General features: G+C 43.0%; 1 protein-coding gene across 5 annotated transcripts in view; it reads left to right on the top strand.

Moving 5' to 3' along the window:
- LOC123506538 (flocculation protein FLO11-like) overlaps nucleotides 1-22,500 on the top strand; it is a 154,732-nt gene that overhangs the window by 83,211 nt on the left and 49,021 nt on the right. The gene's annotated exons all lie outside the window — the stretch shown is intronic.

Here is a 22,500-nt window from a genome sequence, read left to right as displayed (position 1 = left end):
TTATAATTTCTTCTGCTTCATTTTAGTTTAATTGCCTATCACATTACTTGCCTTTTTGTTCGCTTTGAAAATCTCCTCAATGTTTTCTTTGATTCCAAGTATTCATTGTATTTTAACTTCTTTTTTCTTCTTTCCGCTTTTTCTTCCCTCTCTTGATTTCTCTCATAGTTTATAACATTGCTTGCTTTTTCTATCGCTCCAATAATCTCACTTACGTGTTCTAAACTTTTTTCCAATCCTACTTTGCTAATCTTTCTAATCAGCAAAAAGACCTGATTTCCGTGAGTTTTAGGTGATAGAGGTCCGTTCAGAAAGGAAAAATGGATGTTTTGAATGTAGAGTAAACAAACAAATCCACAAGGCAAAGAATTTGTTTTCCTTACTTTCTTTACTCCGGCGGCGTGTGAAGGGGCTTTAGGGCTGCCTTTTTCGTTTTCTTGTTTGAAGTCACGTCATGCACTGAGTTTGGCGCGGCGAAGTTGTGGCGGGCATTGCTCTTTGTTAGTTTGCCTCCTTCATCTCACGCCGCCCTCCTTGCCGCTGTTCATGGTGCTTGCATGGCCCGCGCCGCCTCGTGTCCCGTGCCAAACTCATCCGCGGTGTTTCCGGAGACCCATTCACTGGCGCACTCATTGTAGTTGTGTCGTCGTCATGATACTGACATAGTCGTTGGATCTCCAGCGGCGAGACTCGTTCTTAAAGGAACAGAAAAGAATGCAAAGAAAGAGCCAAACATGGTGAGCTGCGTTAGACTTTCTAATGCGCTAGACTTGACTCATTTCATCTAAAACTTCAGAAATGGATTCAGAGTTTGTGCAAGATACTAATTAGATATCGTGAAGTCAGTGCGTGAACGTGCCGCATGTTTCTAAGCTGGCCAGTAGGACACGGCAAGGTGTCCTCCCTGCGAGGCGGCAGGACGACCCGGCGCCTTCCCTAGTCCTGGTATCGAACCGGCACCGCGTACACCCACCCACACACACACACACACACACACACACACACACACACACACACACACACACACACACAGACGTGCACACAACACACACACACACACACACACACACACACACACACACACACACACACACACACACAGCACTACCACCACCACCGGATGTTCATGACTTGACAAGGAGGAAAAATCGACGTCATAATTGCAGTGAAATGCGTGTTATGCCTTTGGGCTGTGCTGTGCCTACCTCCTTTGTGAGTGCTGCCCTGCCAACTCTGCCAGCCCTGCCAACCCTACTAATCCAATCCCTAAGGCTTCCCTAATCTCAGCCACTACAGCGACTGGCAAAGACTGGGACTGGATGTGGCGGAGACAGGAGAGAGGGACTAGGAAGGCGAAATGTCCATATGGAAAGTTAAGTCTCGGTGAAAAATGTATGCAGGTCTGGGAAGTGACAGGGGAGGGATGACTCAGCAGGGCGGCAGTGGCCAGGGCGACAGGGCACGAGGGATGGCAGGGGCTGAGAGAACGACATGGAAATATATAAATCTTGGAGGGAGAAAGAGATGACAAGGCTTTAGCGGGAAAAAGAGGACGTTATTGGTGGCTGAGTGAAGAGGACTTGGAGGTTAGTAGAGATGGGTAGTAGGTCAGTTTTGCCTTGCGGGGGAGGTAGGAGGAAGTGGATAGAGGTGGAGAGGTGGAGGAGGCGGCTACAGGGGGTCCATGCGGCGGGGAGTCAAGCAGCTGGTATCGTGTGTCCGAGGGAAAGTCTTCATCTTGTTGCTCTTCCTTTCACCTTCACTACTCAAGGCCGCCGCCCCCGCCCGTCACTAGCCCTCGCTCCCACGCCGCTCGGCCCTTTAGTGCTCCACGCAGGGCCAAGGCTATGCCCACCCAGGCCACAGGAATGCCCCAAGCCACTAGTCATGCCCGTGTTTCATACCCACTCTTACCACCACCAATGCTACCACAAACAATAACAACTTTCTCTCCCCAGCGTGTATCTCTCGTCTCTTTGCCACACTAGGAGTACACAGTCTCTCCTTCCTGTCTCCCTTCTCTTTCCCCTTCCCATCCATTCCACTCCCGTCCCTTCTCTTTCATCGCTCCTTTCCCGTCTCCTCCTCGCCACACTTACTCTTCAGCCTACATGTAACTCGCCTCCTGTACTCAGTGAACAAACCTTTCCATTATCAACTTTTCTCTCTCTCTCTCTGTCTCTCTCTCTCTCTCTCTCTCTCTCTCTCTCTCTCTCTCTCTCTCTCTCTCTCTCTCTCTCTCTCTCTCTCTCTCTCTCTCTCTCTCTCTCTCTCTCTCTCTCTCTCTCTCTCTCTCTCTCTCTCTCTCTACCTTCATATTATTTAAGTCCTCGCTCTACTTTTTTCCCACATCAAAGAAAACGGGACCACATTCTTCCCTTGGCCATAATAGTTGTGCCTTGACTGGCTGTGAGGTAGGCCGAGCGAGAGAGAGAGAGAGAGAGAGAGAGAGAGAGAGAGAGAGAGAGAGAGAATTTTTGTGTTAGCCAGATTACTCCATGCGTGACGTCACCGTGTCCTTCACTTCTGATTGGTCTGTGTCGTGACGAAGGGAGTGACGTGGCGAGATGTGATTGGACGAGGAGAATACCTGCATGACACAATACCTGGTGACAGTGAGAGTGATGGTGATCATAAAGCAGTGATCCAAGAAAATAATGATGATGATGATGATGATTATGATGATGAAGCCCATGATAAAAGTAATAATAGTAATATGAAAATGATAACATAAGAGAATAGATGAATAAAAATGTCTAAAGAGGGAATTAGAAGATGTTTATGATTTTTTTTTCGAGAATGTAATAATGATGATGATAATGATAATGATGATAATGATGATAGTGAAGTCATGCATTGAAAATACAGATCTTTCAAATACCATGCTACTACTACTCTCTCTCTCTCTCTCTCTCTCTCTCTCTCTCTCTCTCTCTCTCTCTCTCTCTCTCTCTCGCCACGATTGCAAACTTCCATCTCTTTTTTTCTGTCTTTTTGATCTATACGTGGCCTTCCTCTATCACACTTTCCATCTCTCCACCTCCTCCTCCTCCTCCTCCTCCTCCTCCTCCTCCTCCTCCTCCTCCTCCTCCTCCTCCTCCTCCTCCTCCTCCTCCTCCTTCTCCTCCTCCTCCTCCTCTTCCCTCCTCCTCCTCCCTATATGCCACGTTCCGCCTCGTGTCCCAGGAGGATGAAAAAGGTGTGCGAGTGAAAACTGTCCTGCCAAGTCCGTAGAGTTTACAGCAGAGGTCGTGTGGTGAGAGAGAGAGAGAGAGAGAGAGAGAGAGAGAGAGAGAGTAGGAATAGAAAAAAATATGTATCGTTTCTCTCTCTCTCTCTCTCTCTCTCTCTCTCTCTCTCTCTCTCTCTCTCTCTCTCTCTCTCTCTCTCTCTCTCTCTCTCTCTCTCTCTCTCTCTCTCTCTCTCTCTCTCTCTCTGTATACGTGACATCAAAGGCAATTATAATATCATCATTCACGTCACACACTCTTCAATACCTACACCTTTCAACTTAAACACTCCGTCTGATGACTTCCTGAAAAACAACAGACTGATTTTTTCCCCGAATTCCGCTTGACGTCAGTGATGAGTTTGTCTCGAGGCTCTTCTGAGGGTACACGAAAGCCTTTACGAAGGGATGCCATGGAAAGCAAAAAGTAACAGGACTTATTATTCTTGCTACACTGTTTGGTAAGTAAGAGAGTACGTAGCTAGCATAGGTTACATAGGACAGGGTTTTGAATAGAGAGGAGCTTGGTTTCAATATTGCCGCAGGGTTTCAGTTCTCTTAGTGAATTTTGTCGTTGCGTGATATGTAGCAAGAGTTGGTAGATGAGGAGCAGGACTGGAAAGGGGTAATAGTAAGAGGAGAAGGAGGAAATGGTTGTGATTGAAAAGGAGATAATGACGAGAAGAAAATGAAGAAGAAGAAGGAGAAGAAGAAGAAGTAGTGATAGTAGTAGTAGTAGTAGTAGAAGAAGAAGAAGAAGAAGAAGAAGAAGAAGAAAGAAGAAGAAGAAGAAGAAGAAGAAGAAGAAGAAGAAGAAGAAGAAGAAGAAGAAGACGAACAAAGAAGACGAAGAAAGAAGAAAAAGAAAAAGAAGAAGAAAAAGAAGAAAAAAGAAAAAAAGATGAAGAGAAGTTTGAGGAAGAGATTCAAACAGATGAAGAAAAGAAAAATCATATTAAACATAAAAGAAAAAAAACAAGATGAGGAATTAAAGGAAGAATAAGAAGCAGAAAAAAAGAGAAGAAAGAAGAAAGAAAGAAGAGAAAGATAGAAAAGAACCGAAAGCCAAGATAAGAAGCAAAAGGAGGAGGGTATGAGAAAAGAATTGATAAGAAGACTATGATAAGAAATAGAAAGGAGGAAAGAGGAGGAGATAAGAAGGAGAGGAGGGAAGAGGAAGCATAAGTGAGGAGGTCGATGAAATATTAGAGGAATCAGAAAACTTTTTAGAATATGAGGAAATAGAGGAGACGGAAGTGGTGGGGGATGTGAAAAGTTTTTTGAGCAGATGAATAATAATGGTGGTGATGGCAGGGGTGCTGGTTCTGGTGGTGGTGGTGGTGGTGGTGATGGTGGTGATGCAGTAATAAGAAAATGAAGAATAAGAATGACAACGACGACGAGAACACAAGAATAGAATAAAAAAAAGAAGGAGGAGGAAAAAGAAATAGGAGAAGGAAAAGGAAGAAAAAGATGAAGAAGAAGAGAGGAGGAGGAGGAGGAGGAGGAGGAGGAGGAGGAGGAGGAGGATACGAGGAAAAATTTATAATATATGCGAGGATGTAAAAAAAGAAAAACGAGACAGAGGCAGAGAAAAAAGAAGAGGAGGAGATGTAAGATGAAGAAGAAGGGAAGGAGGAGGAGGAGGAGGAGGAGGAGGAGGAGGAGGAGGAGGAGGAGGAGGAGGAGGAGGAGGAGGAGGAGGAGGAGGAGGAGGAGGAGGAGGAGGCTGAATTCCTGGACCTTCCTCCTGGTCTACGTGGCGCCTTGAACAACCCACGAGAGAGAGAGAGAGAGAGAGAGAGAGAGGAGGCTTAGGGTAAGGAGAGGAGGAGGATTACCTGACCGTCATACGAGGATAACACAGACTTACTTCACTTATCTTATCTGTTTCCCTCACACACCTTCCTCCTTCCACTCCTCTCCACCTGTTTGTTTACACCTGCCTGCGGTCACTCTGCCTTTCCTTCCCCTCCTCCATTAGCTAGTGTTGCTTGTACTCTCTCTCTCTCTCTCTCTCTCTCTCTCTCTCTCTCTCTCTCTCTCTCTCTCTCTCTCTCTCTCTCTCTCTCTCTCTCTCTATTCTCTGTTCATTTCCTTATTCATCTTTCCCTTCTCTCTATTTTCTCTTTCCTTTATTCCCTTTCTCTGTTTATCCTTCCTTGTCTTCTTCCCTTATTCCCTTTGCATCTCTCCTTCTTTCTTTCTTTCTCCTTATCCTGTTCCTGCATGTGTTCCTCATCCTCGTGTTTCTTATTCCCTCCTCTGTTGCTTCTCCTTCCTCGCATTTCTCATTTCCTCTCCATCTGTATTGTCTTTTTTTTCCCCTTTTTTCTTCTTCTATTTCCCCTTGGCTTGTCTTCCCTTGCTCTCCTTCCATCTCTTGTCCTTACTCTCCCTCACCTTAATTATTTGCTAGTCTACCTGATCCTCACCGTTCATTATTTACCTGTTTCTACCTCTACAAATTCGTGATTAATCTCTCCTTAAGTCACCCTTTACTCGCATTTCTCTTTTGGTCTTCCTGTATTTTGTATTGTTTTATATTTTTTTCCTCTTTTGTTTTTTCATATTTTTTTTAATCTGTCAGTATGTGTTTGTTCTTGTGTCTTTTTGTTAATATGTATTCTTGCGTTTGCCTGTTTTTCAATAGAGTTGCATATGATTTTTTTTTTTTTTGTTTCATCTCCTTTTGTGTCTATTTATGTTTTGATCTATTTTCCCTCCTAGTTTAGTGATCTGTCCATGTCTACGTATATAAACCTATCTATCTATCTATCTATCTATCTATCTATCTATCTATCTATCTATCTATCTATGTATATATCCATCTGTTTCTATATATCTACTTTACCAGATTTCATTTCGTTTTACTTCTTAACAAATCTATTTCATCTCCATTTTCACCTCCATATACCTTCTAATCACTTCCATCTCACTTACAAATATTCTCTCTCTCTCTCTCTCTCTCTCTCTCTCTCTCTCTCTCTCTCTCTCTCTCTCTCTCTCTGTGTGTGTGTGTGTGTGTGTGTGTGTGTGTTTGTGTCCCACGGCTCCCCTGCATTCCGCTTACTTCACCTGCCCGCTCCTTACTTCACCTGACCCCTAATTATCTGTGCGTCCGCGTCCCATACCCGCGCATCCCTCTGCTACCTGTACCCCGCGTCGTCCGCCCCTGCCGTGCCTGCCGCCCCTGCCGCCTCTCGTCACCGTGGCGCCGGATCCCGCTATCCACGCCACCATCTCTAGAGTGACCCATATTCCTGCCGCGTCGGGGAAACCTAGGTGGATCTCTCTCTCTCTCTCTCTCTCTCTCTCTCTCTCTCTCTCTCTCTCTCTCTCTCTCTCTCTCTCTCTCTCTCTGGTGATCAGCACTCATATATCTTGAAGGATTTGGTCAGGAGTATTTTCTTTGACTTCTGTTTTCTTTTCTTCTTTTTCTCTTTTTACTCTCTCTATTTTTGTCTTTCTTTCTCTTCCTTCCTTCTTATCTTCCTTCTTTCTTTTTTTCGTCGATTTTTATCCTATGTATGTATGTATGTAAGTGTCCATCTGTCTGTCTGTCTGTCTGTCTTGACTATACATTTCTCAGGCTACTTATGAGTGGCTCTGTGTATCAAATGTATCTTCCTGTTTATCTACGTGTCTCTCCACTTATTGACTGCTTTCGCTTTTATACATCGTCTGTATTCAAGTGGGGAAGGCAACTGACCTCTCTTGTTTGCTTTCCTTTCTTCCTTCTTTCCTTTCTCTCTCTCTCTCTTTTCACTCTTTCTTCTATCACTTATTCAATCTTTCCTCTTTTACATTCCTACATTCATGCGTGCGTTGAATTTATAAACGTCTTCTTTTTTCCCTTTATTTTTGTTGTTGTTTGCTCACCAGTTGTTTTTTCTGTCTCTGTCTCTTGTTCATGTTTTTTGTCTGAGTTTTTTTTTTCAGTAACTGCGACACGTTTTGCTTCTGCTCCGCGTCACCAGATGGCGTGATGAACGGGATCAAAGCAGCTGTGATCTATAATAACATGACCGAAGGGAGGCACAGAGAGAGAGAGAGAGAGAGAGAGAGAGAGAGAGAGAGATTACATGTATTTCCTTTATGGTTCACTGTTTTTCTTTAACGTATTCGTACTCCGTGATTTTGTTTTTTCGTTTTTTTTTTTTTTTTTTACTTTTTAGTTCATTTATTTGATGTGATATTTCTTTTTCTTTTTTTCATCACCGCACTTGTTTGTTTGTGTGCTTTATGTAAATTATTTTCATTGAGGTGGAAGGGTTGCGGGGAAACTCATCAAAACATAATATTTTTCTTGAATTTTCTTTATATGATTTAATGAAGTGATGAGTCAGTCTAAAGATGTGTGTGTGTGTGTGTGTGTGTGTGTGTGTGTGTGTGTGTGTGTGTGTGTGTGTGTGTGTGTGTGTGTGTTTGTAGGTGATCTGCCTCCTAAACCTCGTGTGTCGTGTCGGTGTTGCGTGCAGGGTAATCTCTCACCTCCCTTAATGGTCCTGCGTTCCTGCGTCACCCGGTCCTGCAACCGTCGCTGTGGCCTTGTCGCCCTAACGTCTCGCCGTCTTACCCTCGCAACCTGCAACAGACTCTAGTGGAAGTTATTGGGATTTTCAAGAGTGTTTATATGTTTCTAGTGACAGTTTAACGATGATTCTAAACCATCAAAGGGAGAAAACACCCTGAGAACCCGTTAAATCATCTTCTCGGCCACTGAAAATATTCCTTTCGAAAGAGGAAAACGTTTCAGGATCCAGCCTCACTACCATGGCTTCTCCATTCCGTGAAGAGAAATATATGTGGAGAGTTCAGAGTGTGTTTTTGATGGACAACTGAAGAGAAATGGAAGGGATGGATTGGTATAAACCTTTCAAGTCCGTTGGTTCTGTTGTTCGTTCGACTAGAAATAGTAATTCTAACAGTTTTCCTAATGCCTCCAGCTAACGAAGGATTGATTACAGCCACTCCGGGAGGTGCACTACGCTGATTACTTGCATTAGCTATATAAGCACATAACAAGTTTTCATTTATTTGTTATTGTTCGTAGTAGCAGTAGCACATTTATATCGCGGAAAATTTTTATTTTACTTGAGCATGTCCTTTTATTTTTATTTAGAATTTGTTGGCATTAATGCACATTTCTGTTATCTTTTTATTTTTGTCAGAATATCTTTTTAACAGTTGAGTTATTTTTTGTCTTCAGAGTGACTTTTGAAATCTCCTAAACATAGAATTTAGATTTCAAACATGATAACATCTAATTCTTACAAAACATCATTCTAAATCTACAACAGTTACCTTAAACCTCTCAAAATAACAAGAAACATTGCGGAAAAAAAAAAAATGTGAAACCTTCCGCAGTGTTACTTATAAAAGTCTAAAGTAGATTTTTAAAGGTTGGGAACAGTCTCAAAGTTTTCGTAGTGATTACCGCGGTGCAGGTGGCCTGGATGGCGGCACAAGGCTTCCTTAATGCCGCGCCTCGCCGGAACGTGCGCCGCTTTCTATACTATTACCAGAACCGGGAAAAAAGGAAAACATATCGTTGCTTCCCGCACGGACGAACCAATTCAATACTTTATCTAATACTTGAAATTGCCAGCACAGAGAGAAAGACGAAAGTGTATTAATTCCCTCACGTGTCACAGGCTGTGTTACGTGGCAAACACTCTCTCTCTCTCTCTCTCTCTCTCTCTCTCTCTCTCTCTCTCTCTCTCTCTCTCTCTCTCTCTCTCTCTCTCTCTCTCTCTCTCTCACACACACACACACACACACACACACACACACACACACACACACACACACACACACACACACACACACAGCAGCATGGAGGTCAGTGAAGGTTGCACAAGGCTGACATATTGTATTGATTAATAAATTGCCGTGTGTGTGTGTGTGTGTGTGTGTGTGTGTGTGTGTGTGTGTGTGTGTGTGTGTGTGTGTGTGTGTGTGTGTGTGTGTGTGTGTGTGTGTGTGTGAGAGAGAGAGAGAGAGAGAGAGAGAGAGAGAGAGAGAGAGAGAGAGAGAGAGAGAGAGAGAGAGAGAGAGAGAGAGAGAGAGAGGGAGGGAGAGAATATTACCCGCAACCTTGCCTGTTCCTGATGTGTGGGTTGGACAGTGATGTGCATGTGTGCGTGTAAGTGTGTGTGTGTGTGTGTGTGTGTGTGTGTGTGTCGATATACGTGCGTCACCTTGGTCAGTAACTTAATGAGTTGGCAGGTGCATTGAAGGTGTGTACGTGACCGCCACCTTTACTCCTTCCCAGAAATTTACTCCATTCTTGTCCCTCCTTCCCTCCACTCCTTTCTTCTCTCCCCTCTTGTCCTCATTTCCCTCCATTCTTGTCCCTCCTCTCCACTTCTCTCTCTCTCTCTCTCTCTCTCTCTCTCTCTCTCTCTCTCTCTCTCTCTCTCTCTCTCTCTCTCTCTCTCTCTCTCTCTCTTCCTCAATATCCTTGTCTCCTTTCTTCTTTTCTCCTTAGCCTCTTTTCTCTCCTCTCCTCTTCCCTCCTTCACTTTTCCCTCTCTCGCTCTATTTTTTTTCCAACTCCCCTCTCCCTTTCCCCTCTTCCTCAAATCTTTCCCTCTGCTTCCTCCTCATCCCTCATCTTCACTCCTTACTGTCTCAATCTTCCCTTCTTTCCTTCTTCCTCCTTTCAACTTTTCTCTCTCTTTGTCCCCTCTCCTTCCCTCCCTCATGTCTTTCCCTTTATTTCCTTGTTTTCCCTCTTCTTTTCCATCCCCTTATTTTTCCATCTCTCTCCTTCTTCTTTCCTAATTCCCTATTCTTTTTTTTTTTTTACTTCCTTTTTCTAAGCTATTCAGTGCATTTTTTACCATTTTCACTAGTTTTGTCTTTTTTTATTTTGTTTAGTTCCGATTTTATTTTCCTCTTCCCTTTCATCTACTCTCTCTTTCTCTTTTACTCTTACTCGCTCACTCACTCACTAATTTTCAATCATCTATTGTTTTGCTCTTGGGTATCTTCCATTAATCTCTCTCTCTCTCTCTCTCTCTCTCTCTCTCTCTCTCTCTCTCTCTCTCTCTCTCTCTCTCTTTTTCCATTCCTCTGTTGTTTTGCTTCCATCATTCTATCTTTGTCTCCTGCCCTTCCTTCCTTTTATCTTTCCTTTCCCTCGTTTGTTTACCGCATTCCAGCCTTTCCTCCCTCCATTATTTTCCTCCTCCTCTTCCCCTCTCCTCCTCCTTCTCCTCCTAGCTATTATTATTTCACACCCTCCGTCCTTCTTTCATTTCCACGCTCTTCCTCCTTCTTTTCATCTTTTCTCTCCTATGTCCTCCTCTCCTCCATCACAGGATTTCTTTTCATATGTCATACAAAGACAGGAGGAGAGAAAGAGAGGAGGAAGAGAAAGAGAAGAAATGTAGAAGAAAAGAATTTTAAGATGTGGAAGAAAGAAGGAAAGAAAAATCTAAAAAATATAATTAGAAGGAGACGTATAAGGAGGAGGAGGATGGGACAGGCGAAGGAGAAGGAGGAAGAGGAGGAGGAGGAGGAGGAGGAGGAGGAGGAGGAGGAGGTGGAGGACACTAGATGACCTTGCAGGGTCACTACGGTCTATCTTGTGCTCTTGCGTGACCCGGCTTACCTTCAGGATGGGAGGAGGAGGAGGAGGAGGAGGAGGAGGAGGAGGAGGAGGAGGAGGATTAAACAACGCGTGATGGTGATGGTTATGATTGTTGTTGTTTTCTTATATGTTGTTTGTTGATTATTTTCCTTTATTGTTGCGGCTGTTGTTTTGAATATTCATGTGTCTATTTTTGATGATGATGACAGCGGCAGTGGTGGTGATGGTAGTAGTGATTATAATGGTGGTGGTGGTGATAATGGTGGTGGTGGTGGCGGAGGTGACGGTGGTGATATTACTGACTAATGTTATTTCTATTATTTTTTTTAGCAGCGCAGTGATTACGTGGGGCTAATACTATAATAGCTTTACTCTGTGTGTGTGTGTGTGTGTGTGTGTGTGTGTGTGTGTGTGTGTGTGTGTGTGTGTGTGTGTGTGTGTGATGACGCAACGCCTTGACATCTAAAACAAAGCTTGACTCTGTTTCATCATACTTTTGCTGTAGTGTGATAAAAAAAAATCCCAATTCGTTCACCTGCCTGACTGATTCTCTCTCTCTCTCTCTCTCTCTCTCTCTCTCTCTCTCTCTCTCTCTCTCTCTCTCTCTCTCTCTCTCTCTCTTACTAAAACACACACTTTTCACTCACATAACGCACTATGAAACCTTTTTGCCACAAATGTTGATCCCTTTTTAAACTTCATATATTTAAAACTAGAAATAATCCTTTTAACAACAACACATTTATTTGAAGTCTTTACCATCCTCCTCCTCCTCATTTCCCTCATTCTCCTCCTCTTCTTCTCCCTCCTCTTGCTGGCGCAGGTATTTACTTTCCTCCCCCAAGTTGACACGGTGAAGAACGTTCATACTTAAAACTGCAGGCCAATTAATCTCTGTCCCGTGTGGAAAGTAGGCAGGGAAGGTTACGTAGGGTTGCAAGGGTGGTGAATGTTTTGGAAGGGTAGATAAGAGAGAGACCTTGGGGTGGATAGACTAGTGACCGTATCTATCTGTCTATGTACCTATCTATCTATCTTTCTGGAGCAGTGACGTCGTAGAGAAGAACCGGATTGGAGATTGTATCCATGAGTCTATCAGGTTATCCGTCTATCTGTCTATCTATTTGAAACACCGTCCTAGTAGTGAAATAGCACACAAGCTGACAACGAGTAAACCATGGTAGGTGTGCTAGGAAAGGTAAGGTCTGGGGAAGGTTGGGTGTAGGGAACATATGCTGGAAAAAGGTGGAAAGAGGCCAGCGAGGGAAGGTTGGGAAGGATTGGAGTGCGCAGAGCAAGTGCTAAATCTTCTTGCTCTCTTTTATTTTATAACCTTATTTTTCAGCGTCCCTTCTTTTCCTGCCATTTTATTCTATATTTCTACTTTTTCTTTTTCTTACGTGTTACACTCTAATGATTTGTGAGAATGTAGTTACTGGTGTTTATAGTAGTAGTAGTAGTAGGTAGTAGTAGTAGTAGTAGGTTAGGTTACGTTTGGGTAGTTTAGGTAGTGTTTTTCTAAAGTAGTTAACCAAAAAAGTAACCAATTTAGTCACAATCCAAAGTCATTAATTACAAACCTTCCACGCATATTTCCTCCTTAAGTCTTCAATTAAGGTGCGATTTAAGTACCTTAGTTTTTTATTACCTTCACTTCTTCCCCTTAATTTCACCTGCATTTTACGTTCATTCCTACTTGATTTCTACGGGTTTTTTATTTCCTCCATTATTTCGTTATGTAAATCTCTCTCTCTCTCTCTCTCTCTCTCTCTCTCTCTCTCTCTCTCTCTCTCTCTCTCTCTCTTCTGGGAATAGGAAGACTTATCTAAAAGTAAGAGAGAAAGTAGAAAAAAAGAGGTAAGAGAGCGAAAACTTGTCCCACTCCTTTCAAGTTCTTTTTTTCTTATCACCTTCGTTCTTTCTCTCCTTTCTTTCTCTCTTTCTTCCTCTCCCCTCTCGTGTTTTCGACTCATTTCCCCTACGAGTGGTTAAATGGACGAAAACTTTTCCTTACCATCCTTTTCAGAGAGTTTCGAACCTAGAGAGACAGAGAGAGAGAGAGAGAGAGAGAGAGAGAGAGAGAGAGAGAGAGAGAGAGAGAGAGAGAGAGAGAGAGAGAAAGGAAATATTTATCTAAACTTCAATACACTTCTGTCAAAACTGTACAACGGTAGAGAAGAAAGAGGAGAAGGAGAAGAAAGGGATGAAAGAGAAACAGGAGGCAAAGGATCGGAGTGGAGGAGGAAAGGAATGGAAAGGAAAGGCCAAAGGTAGATTGAGAAATGGAGGGAGTGAGGGAAGGAGAGAAGGTAACGAAGAGAGGTCGTGATGAGGAGGAGGAGGAGGAGGAAAATGAGGACAAAGGAGAGAGGGAGCAGGTGAGGGAACCTTTTTATTACAGCATAGGTGGCAGGGAGGAAGTTATGTGGAGGAGTAAAACTTGATGAAAGGAAGAGGAGGATGAGGAGGAGAAAGAGGAGGAGGAAAAGAAGGAAGAGAAGTAGGAGGAGGATTGCAAAGGAAGAATGAACAGCATCATATCTATACGTTTTTATGATGTTGTTTGAAAGAAGAGGAGGAGAAGGAAGAGGAGAAGAAGGAAGAGGAGAAGAAGGAGGAAGAGGAGAAGAAGAAGGAGGTGGGAATGAGGCAAGCAAAGTAACACGCCATAACAGCATTAGGAGTGGAAACAAGAGGAAGAGAAACAGAAGATGAACAAAGGAATAGAAGGAGAAAAATGGAAAAATGGAAAAATAATCTAATAATGGAACTTAATAGTCTTAGTTAAGTAGTTCTGACATCTTTACCCCCTTACTCCTTACCCCTTATTTGTCACCCCTACCCCCCCATCCCCCTGGAAAGCTGCCGCCAGAGTGTCAAGAACTGAGCATCGTTAGTTGTCTTTCCCGCGGCGCCAGTGTTGCCAACGCCTCGCCTCTGTGCACCTTGCCTCACGGAACAATTGGCACCACTGCTCTATAATTTATTGGCCAAATGTGTGTCTTATACGTTCCTCCGCTGTCTCTTTGTCTCTGCTCCTGTTCCTGTCTGTGTCTCTGTCTGTTTTATTACTGTTTATCTCTTTGTCTTTCTCTATATCTGTCTGTTTATACTCTCTCTCTCTCTCTCTCTCTCTCTCTCTCTCTCTCTCTCTCTCTCTCTCTCTCTCTCTCTCTCTCTCTCTCTCTCTAGCGCTCTTTTAACGATAATTTTATTCTCGGTTTTAATGCTTTAAATTAACGTTTATTCTCTCTTTTCATTTGCATCTTTTGTGCTTTCACTAAAATGTCCTCTCTTACTTACTCTCTTACTTACCTTCCTTTTTTTCCTTCCCCTCTGCTTTTTTCCCCCTTTATCGACTATTCTTCTTTTTTTACCTTTCTTTAATATTTTACTCCTGCTTACGTCATTCCTCGTGCTTAGAAATTCCTGTTGAAATGTTAAAGAGATTGATCACACCTTGAAGGGATCCAAACCCACGTCACCTGGTGTTTCCTGGAGCCACGCTTGAGAGTTACGTTAGATCACCCTTTTTCCGGGAAGAGAGAGAGAGAGAGAGAGAGAGAGAGAGAGAGAGAGAGAGAGAGGGAGCTAAGGAAAAATAAAAGGAAATGTGAAGAATAATTGCAAAAAGATCAAATGGAACTCATCAGGGAAGCGAAAGTAAAAATAGAGAGAGAGAGAGAGAGAGAGAGAGAGAGAGAGAGAGAGAGAGAGAGAGAGAGAGATGAGAAAAAATATTAGAAAAGTAAGCACGTCAGAGATAGAGAGAGAGAGAGAGAGAGAGAGAGAGAGAGAGAGAGAGAGAGAGAGAGAGAGAGATTAAATAATGAGAACAACTTTTGCAGCGTCACGTGAGTTTCAACAAGAGAGAACATGACGCCAAAACTACTTGATTACCTTTCCCTTTTTATTCCTCCTCCTCCTCCTCCTCCTTCTCCTTCTCCTCCTCTCTCTCCTCCTCCTCCTCCTCCTCCTCCTCCTCCTCCTCCTCCTCCTCCTCCTTGTGTTCTTCCTTTTATCCTTACAAACTGACTCTTCATGTTTCCTTCATTCTCCACTCTCTCTCTCTCTCTCTCTCTCTCTCTCTCTCTCTCTCTCTCTCTCTCTCTCTCTCTCTCTCTCTCTCTCTCTCTCTCTCTCTCTCTACAACATCCACCTTCCCTTCCCTCCGTCTGTACCTCCATCCGGCCATCCATCTCTCTCTCTCTCTCTCTCTCTCTCTCTCTCTCTCTCTCTCTCTCTCTCTCTCTCTCTCTCTCTCTCTCTCTCTCCTTTCTCCCTTTCTCTCTCCCTTCACATCTTCCTTCCCTGTCGTCACTGGAGTGGAAGGAAGGAAGGAAGGCCAAATCATGGACGCGTGAGCCTTCCCGTGACTTGCTGTGAACCTGTGTGACCTCCTGGGATCTTTCTTGCCTCACACTTCAAAGGTCACCAGTCCCCCACCTTCCCCCATCACCCTCCTCTCTCACAGTCTATCCTCCCTTTCTCCTTCTCTCTGTCTCTCTCTCTCTCTCTCTCTCTCTCTCTCTCTCTCTACTGCTACTACTGCTGGTGTTTGTGTTGGTGTTGGTGTTTTTATCTATTCACACATTCTCTTTTGTTTCTCTCCTCTTCTTGGTCTTCTTTTTTTTTTCCTCTTTTTTTTCCTCTCGTTCTTAGTGGTGTTTTTTTTTCTCCTCTTTCTCCTATCTGTTCATTGTCTTCTCCCTCCATTTTTGCTACTGCTTCTCCTACTCTTCTTCTTCTTCTTCTTCTTCTTCTTCTTCTTCTTCTTCTTCTTCTTCTTCTTCTTCTTCTTCTTCTTCTTCCTCCTCCTCCTCCTCCTCCTCCTCCTCCTCCTCCTCCTCTTCTTCTTCTTCCTCCCGTCATTATACCTCGTGTCATCACCAGTGTGAATGAATGTATGGCTTAACACACGCGCTATTGTTACGTATAGGTTGTCTTCACCTTACCTCCTCCTCATCTTCTTCTTCCTCCTCCTCCCCCTCCTCCTCTTCATCTTCTTCCTCCTCCTCCTCCTCCTCCTCCTCCTTGGTGTTCATGCTGTTTTTTGTTGATGCCGTTCTTGTTGCTGGAGTTTTCTTTATTTCTTTCTTCCTTCTTCTTCCTTGACTCTTCCTCCTCTCCTCCTCCTCCTCCTCCTCCTCCTCCTCCTCCTCATTACGTACCAACGTGTATGTATGCATGCCTCCACTTACGTACCGTTAGCTTTAGTAATGTGCTTGTAACAGTAACTTTGCATGTCTGTATTGTGTACCGGAGAGAGAGAGAGAGAGAGAGAGAGAGAGAGAGAGAGAGAGAGAGAGAGAGAGAGAGAGAGTCAGTCACAAGGACGATTGCTCTTAGTAAAGGACATCCACCCCAGTCCAGTCCACGTCACCTCTCCCCCTCCTCCTCCTCCTCCTCCTCCTCCTCCTCCTCCTCCTCCTCCTCCTCCTCCTCCTCCTCCTCCTCCTCCTCCTCCTCCTCCTCGCAACGGATCCTGCACGCCCGAGCCTTAAAAGTCAAGGAATCAGTCGGCGGAGAGAACGCATTGTCAGTCCCTCACCTGCCCAGCTCAGGTGTCTGGCCAGGAAATTGCTCTTACTTGGCTTACAGTACGATTGGTAGTAGTAGTAGTAGTAGTAGTAGTAGTAGTAGTAGTAGTAGTAGTAGTAGTAGTAGTAGTAGTGGTGGTGGTAGGTTGTAATAGTAAAAGGAGTAGTAGTAGTAGTTGTTGTTATTTTCTTATTGTTGTTGTTGTTGTTGTATTAGTAGTGGTAGCAGTAGTTGTACGGGTGATCAGAGTAGATGTAGTAGTAGAAGTAGTAGTAGTAGTAGTAGTAGTAGTAGTAGTAGTAGTAGTAGTAGTAATATAAATAGTTATAATGGTGATAATAGTAAAAGTAGTAGAAGTACTAGTAGTAGTACTAGAAACAGTAGTAGAAATAGTAGTAGTAGTAGTAGTAGTAGTAATAGTAGTAGTAGTAGTAGTAGTGTCAACTTTTTCTTCATATTTCCTCTCAAGCGCTTTCACCTGATTTACATTTAGTAGTAATAGTAATAGTAGTAGCAGTAGTAATAGTAGTAATAGTAGCAATAACAGTAACAGTAGTAGCAGCAGTAGTAACAGCAGCAGCAGCACGAGCAGTAGTAATGGTGACTGTGATATCAGCAATAGTATCATTTTTCCTAATGTATCCCCTTTTTGCATTACTTTTAACTAATACTTTGTTCAACAGATTTTTCCCTTTTCCGTTCCAGTTTTCCTTTCATTCTGGGTGTGCACGAGGGGTAAAAGACAGGCGAGCGTAACAGAGGCAGGAATAAAGGGAAGGGGAAACAGAGGGGCGAGAAACACACAGAGAGAAAGGAGAGAGAGAAAGAGCGCAAAAGGTGAAGAAATGAAAGAGAAAAAGGGAAGAGGGGAGAGCACTTCCGGATGCTGTTACTGAGAGGAGAAAGAAAATAAAAAGAGGAAACATTTTAACAAGTGTGATGAACAAGGGAGGAAAAAGAAGAGAGGAGGAGGAAGAAGAGGAGGAGGAGAAAGAGAAGAAGAAAAGTGACGGATAAGGTTAGCTTTTCCGTGGATTGAGTAAAGGGAAGTAAGAGAAAGAGAAAGAGAAAAAGAAGTGAAAGAATAATGAAATAAGAATAATGACTGATAGTGAATTGTAAAAACTTGGAGAGATTTACCGAACGAAAGTGGAAAATATGAGTGGAAGGGGTCATGGGGAAGATGTGGAGGGGAAGGTAGGGGAAGATGGGGGTGACCTTGACTGCCTTGCTAATAATGGGGGGAAGAAGGAGTGGGAGAGGAGCAGGTGGTGGAGAAAAGGAGGGAAGGTAGGGGGTGGAGGAAAGGTGGAAAGAGGTGTCTGGAGGAGTCAGCGGCCGAGGCAGAATGTTGTGGTGGTGGAGAGGTGGAGGGAAGGTGGAGGGACATGAGAGGAAGAGGGAGACAAGGAGGAAAAGAAGAGGAATGCAGGTATAGGAGGAAAAAATTATGGAAAATTAGGAAAGGAGAGGAAGAAAAAGACAAAAGGAGGAAAAAGAATGTAGAGAGGAGAGCGTAGGGAGTGCTAGATGTAATGTTGTTGTTGTTGTTGTTGTTGTTGTTGTTGCTGCTGCTGTTGTAGTTATTGTTGTTGTTATTCTTATTATTATTATTCTTAGTTGTAGCAGTAATAGTAGTAGTAGTAGTAGTAGTAGTAGTAGTAGTAGTAGTAGTAGCAGTAGTAGTAGTGGTGGTGGTAGAAGTAGCACCATCGTCATTACTGTCGTCATTATCATCATCACGATCATCATCATCATCATCATCTTCATTATCACTGTTGTTATCGTTGTTCTCACTTTTTTTTTGCTACTATCCCACCACCACCGTCACCAACTATTTCTGAAACAGGGATGTGGCGACCAGCTTCATTTTTGTGGTGCAATTAACAGAGGTGGTTAGCCTTTGAGTAGCCTTGAGACTGAGTGAAGCTACGTGTGAGTGTTCCCGTGTGTCGCAAAGGGCAGGTAGGGGCAATGAGAGCAGAGGGCTGGGAACTCCTACCCTGGGAATGTGTACTTGTGAAACGTGTTAGCGGCAGAGATTAGTAATAGTAGTAGTAGTAATAGTAGGAGGAGGAGGAGGAGGAGGAGGAGGAGGAGGAGGAGGGAGGAGGAGGAGGAGGAGGGGAGGAGGAGGAGGAATAGAAAGAGGAGTAGGAAGAGGAGTGACAGTATACTAGTAGTAGTAGTAGTAGTAGTAGTAGTAGTAGTAGTAGCAGCAGCAGCAATTTCTTTTATGTAATAGGGAAAAGCTGGCCAAGGACAACAAAAAAAAAGCCCACTTAGTTGCCAGTTCCTTTGCAAGTCCGAAAGAGTTAGTAATAGTAGTAATAGTAGTAGTAGTAGTAGTAGTAGTAGTAGTAGTAGTAATGGTAATGCCCCATGAAAGCCGGTACAACAAAAACCTGTAAGATATCTGCATTTATTCATGATTTATGTATAAGTTAATGCATGGAAATCTGAATATATGTATAATGGAGAACTTAATATCAAACTTCCTTGGAAGAAGAAACGACGAGTACAAAACGCTGGAAAAGAAAGAATTGCAACATTTAACGGATATTTTGCGATACTTGATTGAGTAAGCGTCGCAAAAACAAGATCACGAGGCGCCTTATGTTTAATAGAGTAAGACTGGTGAGAGAGAGAGAGAGAGAGAGAGAGAGAACAGGATGCTGGAAAGGTTGGGAGGGCTGGCTCTTTTTCTTTCTTCTTTCTTTATGTGTCTATGTGTGTGTGCTCTTGGACGTAAAATGGGGGGGGGAAGGGTAACGTGAAAAAAAATAAGGCGGTACAGAGATAGTTAGTTAATCGGTTAGTTCACTCATAGATACTGAATACACAATGCTTAAAAAACTCAAATCGCAGAAATGTAAAAGAAAATAGCATGGTATGTGCTTTTGAGTTGATGGTAAATAAATATAAACTCGAAGAAAGAAGACATACAATTAGTTAGTTCATTGATAAAAAGGGTAATTCGGATGTGATACCAAATGGAAAGTAAAAAAAAGACACACACACACACACACACACACACACACACACACACACACACACACACACACACACACACACACACGCGATTATAAATGAAGACAGTATGGCATGTGGTCTTGAACTTTAATATGCAAAGGATAAATTGGAAGGAAAACGGATACAGTTAATGGATTAGTTTGTGTATTAATAGCAAGGATAATTAAAACCTGATACACATACCATTAAAACACAAAAACACGAGATTGTAAAGGAAAAAAAGCTCTGGATAAAAACTAAAACTAAAAAAAGACGTGATATATTTAGCGAACTAGTTTGATGTTATATAAAGAAAGAGAACTTGGACTCAATAAGAATACTAAAAAAAATATATATATAAATTGCAAGATTAATGAAAATAACATGATTAAGAATAAACCTAAAAGCATAAGAGGAGAATTTAAATGGACCCATGAGGCCTATACGTGACAGTCCTTGAATAACGCATGTCTATAGTCCGTGTACTGTAAAGTGGCCCCTGGGTGTGTGTTTGAATGTCTTGGGAAATGTGTGTGTGTGTGTGTGTGTGTGTGTGTGTGTGTGTGTGTGTGTGTGTGTGTGTCAGATCTTGAGGCAAAACTGTATTCTGTCCTTGTGATAACTGTGTGGATCAACAGAAAACAAATATCATTCACATCAAGTCAATTATATAATCAATAAGTTACAATATATTTTGAACCAAGGACCCATTTTAGAGTAGGTAGATTTTGAAGATAAGTAGGAAGAAACGGAACATAGAGTGGCGTGTGTATTGCATTGGGGAGCAGTGTGGAGTGTCCGGAGTGTGTGAGGAAAGGCTTAGTAGATTGGTAGTGGCAGCTCAGAGGTAAAATGATTGATGATAGAAAAAAAATAGGCTGGAGGGAGTGATCAACTGTAAATGTGTCCAGAATGATTGAGGACAAGATGAGATACTAGTGAGTCATTAGATAGTGATGGAAGGAGAGTTTGATGTGTATCATTTTCATTTATATTCACATCATCACCACCACCACCACCATCATTATCATCATCATCATGTATTCTCGTCACTATTCCACTTTTCATCCATAATCCTTGCCTTCATCTATCTTCGGCGCACACACACATACACACACACACACGCGCGCGAAGAAACACAGGAATAAGAGGATTTGTATATGTAGAAGAAGAAGAAGAGGAGGATGAAGAAGGCTCAAGGTAAGTCCCGGGGTTCGTCTTCGTAGTAATGGTGACGACCTCCGCGCCTCTGGGAGTGTCCTGTGTCCTTCTCCTTCCCTTGCTGAAGGTGGCGCCAGGGTGATGGGAGAAGAGAATGGTAGGAGAGAGGAGACAAGGGAGAGGGGACGAGGAGGGGGAGCAAAAAGGAAATATCGAGAATTCTTTAGCGGGCACAAATCGACTTGTGGGCAAGGTCGTGTACCCCCACTTACTCTTTTCCACCTTCCCCCCATGCCCCATCTCCCCTTCCTTCTCCATTCCCCCATTCCCCTTGACCGTAAGTTGACCCCGCCGCAGAAAATTACTTTTGTTGCTTCAGGTTCTACTTTCGTTCATCTCTCTCTCTCTCTCTCTCTCTCTCTCTCTCTCTCTCTCTCTCTCTCTCTCTCTCTCTCTCTCTCACCCTCTCTCTCTTCCCGACAGTCCGGCCGGTGACCCTTTGCCCCTTCCCGCTGCCCCTTCCTCCTTCCCTGTCCCCTAAGCCTCCTCCAAACCTCATCTCTATCCCCCGTCCTCTCCTACCCGCCCGTCGCCGCCAGTGGGAGCAGCGCCCGGCGGGTTAATGCACTATTTGTTTGGTTAATTAAGACAAGGGAAGGTGAGTAAATCGAGGAGTGTTTGTTGCTGTCACTTGCTTGCTTGCCACCGCTGTACTGTGCCGGGTAACTGAGAGGTGGTGAGTAGCGTCGTGTTTGTGTTTAGTGTTGCACCCGTATTCAGAAAATGCCTTGCTCTCTCACCACGACAGTTTTCTAAGACCACAGAGACGACTAACCGGGTTCTCAAGACAGTTTCTCTTATTAATAATCTATAAATCTTGCCAGTCCATCACCAGAACTATAAAAATGCTCTTAAAGACATGAACATTGTCAACTAAAGCCTTTGGAAAGTAGTGATGGTGAGGGAGCAAAGCATTAGAGTGAGTGATATAAGGAGCATTAGTAGCGAAGTCATTACGGTGTTTTGTGAGGTTATAACGTGCGCGTATGGAATAGTAAGGTAAGTGTATAGGTGAAGAATGATGGCTGAATAGATGGAATGCACATAGGTAGTTGGATATGCTGGTAATTTCCTTATTTGTTAGTTAATTCGTATGTTAGAGGGATAGACAAAAGTTAGCTAGATAGACAGACATTTAGACAGACATTCAAACAGACATATAGAAAGATAGACAAATAAATAGATAGACAGATAAACAGATAGATAGATAGATAGATAGATGGACAGATAGATAAATAGATACATAGACAGACAGATAGATAGATAGATAAATAGATGAGTAGATCAAAATTAGATACGTAAATAAATTCCATAATCAATTGCATAGCCAGAACATTACTTGGATGAATAACAACAAGGAAAATTAAAAAAAAGGAAACTTAGAAAAAAAACATTATATTCCCATTCCTCATGCATGAATATATTACTAACACGAATTTCCAAACTAGACAGAACAGACGTGCTTCGAAACACGCGAGCCACGAAACAAACCACCCAGGCACGTTACACTTCACTGAGAAAATATTAACTAATGACCGATTTTTTCCTATTTTTATATAATTATGAGAAAAAAATAAATGAGAGAGAGAGAGAGAGAGAGAGAGAGAGAGAGAGAGAGAGTCGATGCAAGGAACCGGATCTTTTGAATGTTGAGAAACTTATATCGCAGTTAGTGAGTCGAAGCTATTGTCTCGAAGCAGATAATGACCCTTGCTTCAGGTTTCACGAGACTCCTAGCGAACCTTTTCCTTTCTTCCTTACCTCTTCCTCTTCTCTCCTTCCCTGAGAGAGAGAGAGAGAGAGAGAGAGAGAGAGAGAGAGAGAGAGAGAGAGTTGTTCCTAATTTTATAAAGTCATTCGGATGGAAAACAATTGGATGATTTTATTTTAATGGTAT

This window comes from Portunus trituberculatus, chromosome 20 (assembly GCF_017591435.1).
Source record: "Portunus trituberculatus isolate SZX2019 chromosome 20, ASM1759143v1, whole genome shotgun sequence".
In the NCBI taxonomy this organism is placed as follows: domain Eukaryota; kingdom Metazoa; phylum Arthropoda; class Malacostraca; order Decapoda; family Portunidae; genus Portunus; species Portunus trituberculatus.
This window is presented reverse-complemented; position numbering and strand designations above follow the sequence as displayed.